Source organism: Crinia signifera, unplaced genomic scaffold (assembly GCF_055691185.1).
Source record: "Crinia signifera unplaced genomic scaffold, ASM5569118v1 HAP2_SCAFFOLD_543, whole genome shotgun sequence".
NCBI lineage: Eukaryota > Metazoa > Chordata > Amphibia > Anura > Myobatrachidae > Crinia > Crinia signifera.
The window spans coordinates 27,501-37,500 of NW_028142436.1; positions in this window are offsets into that span (position 1 = coordinate 27,501).

The window sequence follows — 10,000 nt, forward strand, 5'->3', positions numbered from 1 at the left end:
ATGCCCGGGGAAGGTAGCCGGGGCCCGGGGGAGTTCAACCCCGGGTCCGGGGACCGGCGCCCCCCGCTGGTCGACCGGGGAATTGCATCTGAAAGGTGAAAAAAGCACTTTGAAAATATTTTGACACTTCTCACCCACTCTTCCCCGGGATTCATGCCCAGGGCTGTGGAAGTGTCCCTGGGCACTTCCGAGCGTCCACCCCCCGGGAAAAAAAAAATTCCAGATTTCCACCCCACGCTGCCCAGGGAAGGTAGCCCGGGCCCGGGGGAGGCCACCCCCGGGTCCGGGGACCGGCGCCCCCCGCTGGTCGACCGGGGAATTGCATCCGAAAGGTGAAAAAAAGCACTTTGAAAATACTTTGAAATTCCTCACCCACTCGAGCCCAGGATTCATGCCCAGGGCTGTGGAAGTGTCCCTGGGCACGTTCGAAGGTCTTCCCCCCGGGGAAAAAAAGTTCCAGATTTCCAGCCCACGCTACCCAGGGAAGGTAGCCCGGGCCCGGGGGAGGTCACCCCCGGGTCCGGGGCACTGCGTCCCCCGCAGGACAACCGGGGAATAGCGTCCAAAAGGTGAAAAAACACTTTGAAAATAGCTTCAATCGTTCTCCCACTCTTCCCCGGGATTCATGCCCAGGGCTGTGGAAGTGTCCCTGGGTAAGTTCGAGCGTCTTCCCCCCGGGAAAAAAAAACTTCCATATTTCCACCCCACGATGCCCGGGGAAGGTAGCCCGGGCCCGGGGGAGTCCATCCCCGGGTCCGGGGAACTGCGCCTCCCACTGGTCGCCCGGGGAATTGCGTCCAAAAGGTGAAAAAAATACTTTGAAAATACTTTGAAATTGTTCGCCCACTCTTCCCCGGGATTCATGCCCAGGGCTGTGGAAGTGTCCCTGGGCACGTCCGAGCGTCTTCCCCCCCGGGAAAAACAAGTTCCAGATTTTCACCCCACGCTGCCCGGGGGAGGTAGCCCGGGCCTGGGGGAGGTCACCCCCGGGTCCGGGGGACTGCGCCTCGTGCTGGACACCCGGAGAAATGCATCCAAAAGGTGAAAAAAACACTGAAAACAGTTTGAAATGGTTCACCCACTCTTCCCCGGGATTCATGCCCGGGGCTGTGGAAGTGTCCCTGGGCACGTCCGAGCGTCTTCCCCCCGGGAAAAAAAAAACTTCCATATTTCCACCCCACGCTACCCAGGGAAGGTAGCCCGGGCTCGGGGGAGGTCACCCCCGGGTCCGGGGGACTGCGCCCCGTGCTGGACACCCGGAGAAATGCATCCAAAAGGAGAAAAGAACACTGAAAACAGTTTGAAATGGTTCACCCACTCTTCCCCGGGATTCATGCCCAGGGCTGTGGAAGTGTCCCTGGGCACGTCCGAGCGTCTTCCCCCCGGAAAAAAAAAGTTCCATATTTCCACCCCACGATGCCCGGGGAAGGTAGCCCGGGCCCGGGGGAGTCCATCCCCGGGTCCGGGGAACTGCGCCCCCCGCTGGTCGCCCGGGGAATTGCGTCCAAAAGGTGCAAAAAATACTTTGAAAATAGTTTGAAATCGTTCGCCCACTCTTCCCCGGGATTCATGCCCGGGTCTGTGGAAGTGTCCCTGGGCACGTCCGAGCGTCTTCCCCCCCTGAAAAAAAAAGTTCCATATTTCCACCCCACGATGCCTGGGGAAGGTAGCCCGGGCCCGCGGGAGGTCACCCACGGGTCCGGGGCAATGCGCCCCCCGCAGGACAACCGGGGAAATGCATGCAAAAGGTGAAAAAAACACTTTGAAAATAGTTTCAATCGTTCTCCCACTCTTCCCCGGGATTCATGCCCGGGGCTGTGGAAGTGTCCCTGGGCACGTCCGAGCGTCTTCCCCCCGGGAAAAAAAACTTCCATATTTCCACCCCACGATGCCCGGGGAAGGTAGCCCAGGCCCGGGGGAGGCCACCCCCGGGTCCGGGGAACTGCGCCCCCCGCTGGTCGCCCGGGGAATTGCGTCCAAAAGGTGAAAAAAATACTTTGAAAATACTTTGAAATTCCTTACCCACTCGAGCCCGGGATTCATGCCCAGGGCTGTGGAAGTGTCCCTGGGCACGTCCGAGCGTCTTCCCCCCCCGGGAAAAACAAGTTCCAGATTTTCACCCCACGCTGCCCGGGGGAGGTAGCCCGGGCCTGGGGGAGGTCACCCCCGGGTCCGGGGGACTGCGCCCCGTGCTGGACACCCGGAGAAATGCATCCAAAAGGAGAAAAAAACACTGAAAACAGTTTGAAATGGTTCACCCACTCTTCCCCGGGATTCATGCCCAGGGCTGTGGAAGTGTCCCTGGGCACGTCCGAGCGTCTTCCCCCCGGAAAAAAAAAAGTTCCATATTTCCACCCCACGATGCCCGGGGAAGGTAGCCCGGGCCCGGGGGAGTCCATCCCCGGGTCCGGGGAACTGCGCCCCCCGCTGGTCGCCCGGGGAATTGCGTCCAAAAGGTGCAAAAAATACTTTGAAAATAGTTTGAAATCGTTCGCCCACTCTTCCCCGGGATTCATGCCCGGGTCTGTGGAAGTGTCCCTGGGCACGTCCGAGCGTCTTCCCCCCCTGAAAAAAAAAGTTCCATATTTCCACCCCACGATGCCTGGGGAAGGTAGCCCGGGCCCGCGGGAGGTCACCCACGGGTCCGGGGCAATGCGCCCCCCGCAGGACAACCGGGGAAATGCATGCAAAAGGTGAAAAAAACACTTTGAAAATAGTTTCAATCGTTCTCCCACTCTTCCCCGGGATTCATGCCCGGGGCTGTGGAAGTGTCCCTGGGCACGTCCGAGCGTCTTCCCCCCGGGAAAAAAAACTTCCATATTTCCACCCCACGATGCCCGGGGAAGGTAGCCCAGGCCCGGGGGAGGCCACCCCCGGGTCCGGGGAACTGCGCCCCCCGCTGGTCGCCCGGGGAATTGCGTCCAAAAGGTGAAAAAAATACTTTGAAAATACTTTGAAATTCCTTACCCACTCGAGCCCGGGATTCATGCCCAGGGCTGTGGAAGTGTCCCTGGGCACGTCCGAGCGTCTTCCCCCCCCGGGAAAAACAAGTTCCAGATTTTCACCCCACGCTGCCCGGGGGAGGTAGCCCGGGCCTGGGGGAGGTCACCCCCGGGTCCGGGGGACTGCGCCCCGTGCTGGACACCCGGAGAAATGCATCCAAAAGGAGAAAAAAACACTGAAAACAGTTTGAAATGGTTCACCCACTCTTCCCCGGGATTCATGCCCAGGGCTGTGGAAGTGTCCCTGGGCACGTCCGAGCGTCTTCCCCCCGGAAAAAAAAAAGTTCCATATTTCCACCCCACGATGCCCGGGGAAGGTAGCCCGGGCCCGGGGGAGTCCATCCCCGGGTCCGGGGAACTGCGCCCCCCGCTGGTCGACCGGGGAATTGCGTCCAAAAGGTGCAAAAAATACTTTGAAAATAGTTTGAAATCGTTCGCCCACTCTTCCCCGGGATTCATGCCCGGGTCTGTGGAAGTGTCCCTGGGCACGTCCGAGCGTCTTCCCCCCCTGAAAAAAAAAGTTCCATATTTCCACCCCACGATGCCTGGGGAAGGTAGCCCGGGCCCGCGGGAGGTCACCCACGGGTCCGGGGCAATGCGCCCCCCGCAGGACAACCGGGGAAATGCATGCAAAAGGTGAAAAAAACACTTTGAAAATAGTTTCAATCGTTCTCCCACTCTTCCCCGGGATTCATGCCCGGGGCTGTGGAAGTGTCCCTGGGCACGTCCGAGCGTCTTCCCCCCGGGAAAAAAAACTTCCATATTTCCACCCCACGATGCCCGGGGAAGGTAGCCCAGGCCCGGGGGAGGCCACCCCCGGGTCCGGGGAACTGCGCCCCCCGCTGGTCGCCCGGGGAATTGCGTCCAAAAGGTGAAAAAAATACTTTGAAAATACTTTGAAATTCCTTACCCACTCGAGCCCGGGATTCATGCCCAGGGCTGTGGAAGTGTCCCTGGGCACGTCCGAGCGTCTTCCCCCCCCGGGAAAAACAAGTTCCAGATTTTCACCCCACGCTGCCCGGGGGAGGTAGCCCGGGCCTGGGGGAGGTCACCCCCGGGTCCGGGGGACTGCGCCCCGTGCTGGACACCCGGAGAAATGCATCCAAAAGGAGAAAAAAACACTGAAAACAGTTTGAAATGGTTCACCCACTCTTCCCCGGGATTCATGCCCAGGGCTGTGGAAGTGTCCCTGGGCACGTCCGAGCGTCTTCCCCCCGGAAAAAAAAAAGTTCCATATTTCCACCCCACGATGCCCGGGGAAGGTAGCCCGGGCCCGGGGGAGTCCATCCCCGGGTCCGGGGAACTGCGCCCCCCGCTGGTCGCCCGGGGAATTGCGTCCAAAAGGTGCAAAAAATACTTTGAAAATAGTTTGAAATCGTTCGCCCACTCTTCCCCGGGATTCATGCCCGGGTCTGTGGAAGTGTCCCTGGGCACGTCCGAGCGTCTTCCCCCCCTGAAAAAAAAAGTTCCATATTTCCACCCCACGATGCCTGGGGAAGGTAGCCCGGGCCCGCGGGAGGTCACCCACGGGTCCGGGGCAATGCGCCCCCCGCAGGACAACCGGGGAAATGCATGCAAAAGGTGAAAAAAACACTTTGAAAATAGTTTCAATCGTTCTCCCACTCTTCCCCGGGATTCATGCCCGGGGCTGTGGAAGTGTCCCTGGGCACGTCCGAGCGTCTTCCCCCCGGGAAAAAAAACTTCCATATTTCCACCCCACGATGCCCGGGGAAGGTAGCCCAGGCCCGGGGGAGGCCACCCCCGGGTCCGGGGAACTGCGCCCCCCGCTGGTCGCCCGGGGAATTGCGTCCAAAAGGTGAAAAAAATACTTTGAAAATACTTTGAAATTCCTTACCCACTCGAGCCCGGGATTCATGCCCAGGGCTGTGGAAGTGTCCCTGGGCACGTCCGAGCGTCTTCCCCCCCCGGGAAAAACAAGTTCCAGATTTTCACCCCACGCTGCCCGGGGGAGGTAGCCCGGGCCTGGGGGAGGTCACCCCCGGGTCCGGGGGACTGCGCCCCGTGCTGGACACCCGGAGAAATGCATCCAAAAGGAGAAAAAAACACTGAAAACAGTTTGAAATGGTTCACCCACTCTTCCCCGGGATTCATGCCCAGGGCTGTGGAAGTGTCCCTGGGCACGTCCGAGCGTCTTCCCCCCGGAAAAAAAAAAGTTCCATATTTCCACCCCACGATGCCCGGGGAAGGTAGCCCGGGCCCGGGGGAGTCCATCCCCGGGTCCGGGGAACTGCGCCCCCCGCTGGTCGCCCGGGGAATTGCGTCCAAAAGGTGCAAAAAATACTTTGACAATACTTTGAAATTCCTCACCCACTCGAGCCCGGGATTCATGCCCAGGGCTGTGGAAGTGTCCCTGGGCACGTCCGAGCGTCTTCCCCCCCCGGGAAAAACAAGTTCCAGATTTTCACCCCACGCTGCCCGGGGGAGGTAGCCCGGGCCTGGGGGAGGTCACCCCCGGGTCCGGGGGACTGCGCCCCGTGCTGGACACCCGGAGAAATGCATCCAAAAGGTGAAAAAAACACTGAAAACAGTTTGAAATGGTTCACCCACTCTTCCCCGGGAATCATGCCCAGGGCTGTGGAAGTGTCCCTGGGCACGTCCGAGCGTCTTCCCCCCGGAAAAAAAAAACTTCCATATTTCCACCCCACGATGCCCGGGGAAGGTAGCCCGGGCCCGGGGGAGGCCACTCCCGGGTCCGGGGACATGTGCCCCCCGCTGGCCGACCCGAGAATTGCACAGAAAGGGTGAAAAAAGCACTTAGAAAATATCTTGAAACCGTTCACCCACTCTTCCCCGGGATTCATGCCCAGGGCTGTGGAAGTGTCCCTGGGCAGGCTGAAGCTTCTGCCCCCCGGAAAAAAAAAACTTCCATATTTCCACCCCCCGCTACCCAGGGAAGGTAGCCCAGGCCCGGGGAAGGTCACCCCCGGGTCCGGGGCACTGCGCCCCCCGCAGGACACCCGGAGAATTGCATCCAAAAGGTGAAAAAAGCACTTAGAAAATACTTCAAAATTCCTCACCCACTCAAGCCCGGGATTCATGCCCAGGGCTGTGGAAGTGTCCCCGGGCAAGCCGAAGCTTCTGCCCCCCTGAAAAAAAAAACTTCCATATTTCCACCCCACGCTACCCAGGGAAGGTAGCCCGGGCCTGGGGGAGGTCACCCCTGGGTCCGGGGCACCGCTGGCCACCCGGAGAAATGGAGTCAAGCCGTGAGAAAAAAAGCACTTTGAATTGAGAAATGGAGTCAAGCCGTAAAAATGCACTTTGAAAATACTTTGATTCCTCTCACCCACTCTTCCCCAGGATTCATGCCCAGGGCTGTGGAAGTGTCCCCGGGCATGAAGAAGCGTCTTTTCCCCCTGAAAAAAAAAACTTCCATATTTCCACCCCACGCTACCCAGGGAAGGTAGCCCGGGCCAGGGGGACGTCGTCCCGGGGTCCGGGGACATGTGCCCCCCGCTGGCCGACCCGAGAATTGCACAGAAAGGGTGAAAAAAGCACTTTGAAAATACTTTGATTCCTCACCCACTCTTCCCCGGGATTCATGCCCGGGCCTATGGAAGTGTCCCCGGGCATGAAGAAGCGTCTTTTCCCCCTGAAAAAAAAAACTTCCATATTTCCACCCCACGCTGCCCGGGGGAGGTAGCCCAGGCCCGGGGGAGGTCACCCCCGGGTCCGGGGCACTGCGTCCCCCGCAGGACAACCGGGGAATTGCGTCCAAAAGGTGAAAAAAATACTTTGAAAATAGTTTGAAATCGTTCGCCCACTCTTCCCCGGGATTCATGCCCAGGGCTGTGGAAGTGTCCCTGGGCACGTCCGAGCGTCTTCCCCCCCCGGGAAAAACAAGTTCCAGATTTTCACCCCACGCTGCCCGGGGGAGGTAGCCCGGGCCTGGTTGAGGTCACCCCCGGGTCCGGGGGACTGCGCCCCGTGCTGGACACCCGGAGAAATGCATCCAAAAGGTGAAAAAAAACACTGAAAACAGTTTGAAACTGTTCACCCACTCTTCCCCGGGATTCATGCCCAGGGCTGTGGAAGTGTCCCCGGGCAAGATGAAGCTTATGCCCCCCTGAAAAAAAAAACTTCCATATTTCCACCCCCCGCTACCCAGGGAAGGTAGCCCGGGCCCGGGGGAGGTCACCCCCGGGTCCGGGGCACTGCGCCCCCCGCAGGACACCCGGAGAATTGCATCCAAAAGGTGAAAAAAGCACTTAGAAAATATCTTGAAATCGTTCACCCACTCTTCCCCGGGATTCATGCCCAGGGCTGTGGAAGTGTCCCTGGGCAGGCTGAAGCTTCTGCCCCCCCGGGAAAAAAAAACTTCCATATTTCCACCCCACGCTACCCAGGGAAGGTAGCCCAGGCCCGGGGGAGGTCACCCCCGGGTCCGGGGCACTGCGCCACCCGCAGGACACCCGGGGAATTGCATCCAAAAGGTGAAAAAAGCACTTAGAAAATATCTTGAAATCGTTCACCCACTCTTCCCCGGGATTCATGCCCAGGGCTGTGGAAGTGTCCCTGGGCACGTTCGAGCGTCCTCCCCCCTGAAAAAAAAACTTCCATATTTCCACCCCCCGCTACCCAGGGAAGGTAGCCCAGGCCCGGGGGAGGTCACCCCCGGGTCCGGGGCACTGCGCCACCCGCAGGACACCCGGGGAATTGCATCCAAAAGGTGAAAAAAGCACTTAGAAAATATCTTGAAATCGTTCACCCACTCTTCCCCGGGATTCATGCCCAGGGCTGTGGAAGTGTCCCTGGGCACGTTCGAGCGTCCTCCCCCCTGAAAAAAAAACTTCCATATTTCCACCCCCCGCTACCCAGGGAAGGTAGCCCAGGCCCGGGGGAGGTCATCCCCGGGTCTGGGGACCGGCGTCCCCCGCAGGACAACCGGGGAATTGCGTCCAAAAGGTGAAAAAAATACTTTGAAAATACTTTGAAATTCCTCACCCACTCGATCCCGGGATTCATGCCCTGGCCTATGGAAGTGTCCCCGGGCATGACAAAGCGTCTTCCCCCCCTGAAATAAAAACTTCCACAAAACCACCCCGCGCTGGCCAGGGAAGGTAGCCCGGGCCAGGGGGACGTCGTCCAGGGGTCCGGGGACATGTGCCCCCCGCTGGCCGACCTGAGAATTGCACAGAAAGGGTGAAAAAAGCACTTTGAATATACTTTGATTCCTCACCCACTCTTCCCCGGGATTCATGCCCGGGCCTATGGAAGTGTCCCCGGGCATGAAGAAGCGTCTTCCCCCCTGAAAAAAAAAGTTCCATATTTCCACCCCACGCTACCCAGGGAAGGTAGCCCGGGCCCGGGGGAGGTCACCCCCGGGTCCGGGGAACTGCGCCACCCGCAGGACACCCGGGGAAATGCGTCCAAAAGGTGATAAAAATACTTTGAAAATAGTTTGAAATCGTTCACCCACTCTTCCCCGGGATTCATGCCCAGGGCTGTGGAAGTGTCCCCGGGCAAGCTGAAGCTTCTTCCCCCCTGAAAAAAAAAAGTTCCATATTTCCTCCCCACGATGCCCGGGGAAGGTAGCCCAGGCCCGGGGGAGGTCACCCCCGGGTCCGGGGCACTGCGCCCCCCGCTGGTCGCCCGGGGAAATGCATCCAAACTGTGAAAAAATACTTTGAAAATAGTTTGAAACAGCTCGCCCACTCTTCCCCGGGATTCATGCCCAGGGCTGTGGAAGTGTCCCTGGGCACGTCCGAGCGTCTTCCCCCCGGGAAAAACAAGTTCCAGATTTTCACCCCCACGCTGCCCGGGGGAGGTAGCCCGGGCCTGGGTGAGGTCACCCCCGGGTCCGGGGGACTGCGCCCCGTGCTGGACACCCGGAGAAATGCATCTAATCGGTGAAAAAAACACTGAAAACAGTTTGAAATTGTTCACCCACTCTTCCCCGGGATTCATGCCCAGGGCTGTGGAAGTGTCCCCGGGCAAGCTGAAGCGTCTTCCCCCCTGAAAAATAAACTTCCACAAAACCACCCCGCGCTGCCCGGGGAAGGTAGCCCGGGCCAGGGGGACGTCGTCCCGGGGTCCGGGGACATGTGCCCCCCGCTGGCCGACCCGAGAATTGCACAGAAAGGGTGAAAAAAGCACTTTGAAAATACATGGAAGTATCTCACCCACTCTTCCCCGGGATTCATGCCCGGGCCTATGGAAGTGTCCCTGGGCATGACAAAGCGTCTTCCCCCCTGAAAAAAAAAACTTCCACAAAACCACCCCGCGCTGCCCGGGGAAGGTAGCCCGGGCCAGGGGGACGTCGTCCCGGGGTCCGGGGACATGCGCCCCCCGCTGGCCGTCCCGGGAATTGCACAGAAAGGGTGAAAAAAGCACTTTGAAAATACATGGAAGTATCTCACCCACTCGAGCCCGGGATTCATGCCCGGGCCTATGGAAGTGTCCCTGGGCATGACAAAGCGTCTTCCCCCCTGAAAAAAAAACTTCCACAAAACCACCCCGCGCTGCCCGGGGAAGGTAGCCCGGGCCAGGGGGACGTCGTCCCGGGGTCCGGGGACATGCGCCCCCCGCTGGCCGTCCCGGGAATTGCACAGAAAGGGTGAAAAAAGCACTTTGAAAATACATGGAAGTATCTCACCCACTCGAGCCCGGGATTCATGCCCGGGCCTATGGAAGTGTCCCTGGGCATGACAAAGCGTCTCCCCCCCTGAAATAAAAACTTCCACAAAACCACCCCGCGCTGCCCGGGGAAGGTAGCCCGGGCCAGGGGGACGTCGTCCCGGGGTCCGGGGACATGCGCCCCCCGCTGGCCGTCCCGGGAATTGCACAGAAAGGGTGAAAAAAGCACTTTGAAAATACATGGAAGTATCTCACCCACTCGAGCCCGGGATTCATGCCCGGGCCTATGGAAGTGTCCCCGGGCAGGCTGAACCACCTCCCCCCGCTGAAAAAATAACCCCCACTCCAACCCCAAAAAACCCTCACCCCAAAAATAACACAAACACACACACACACTTGCA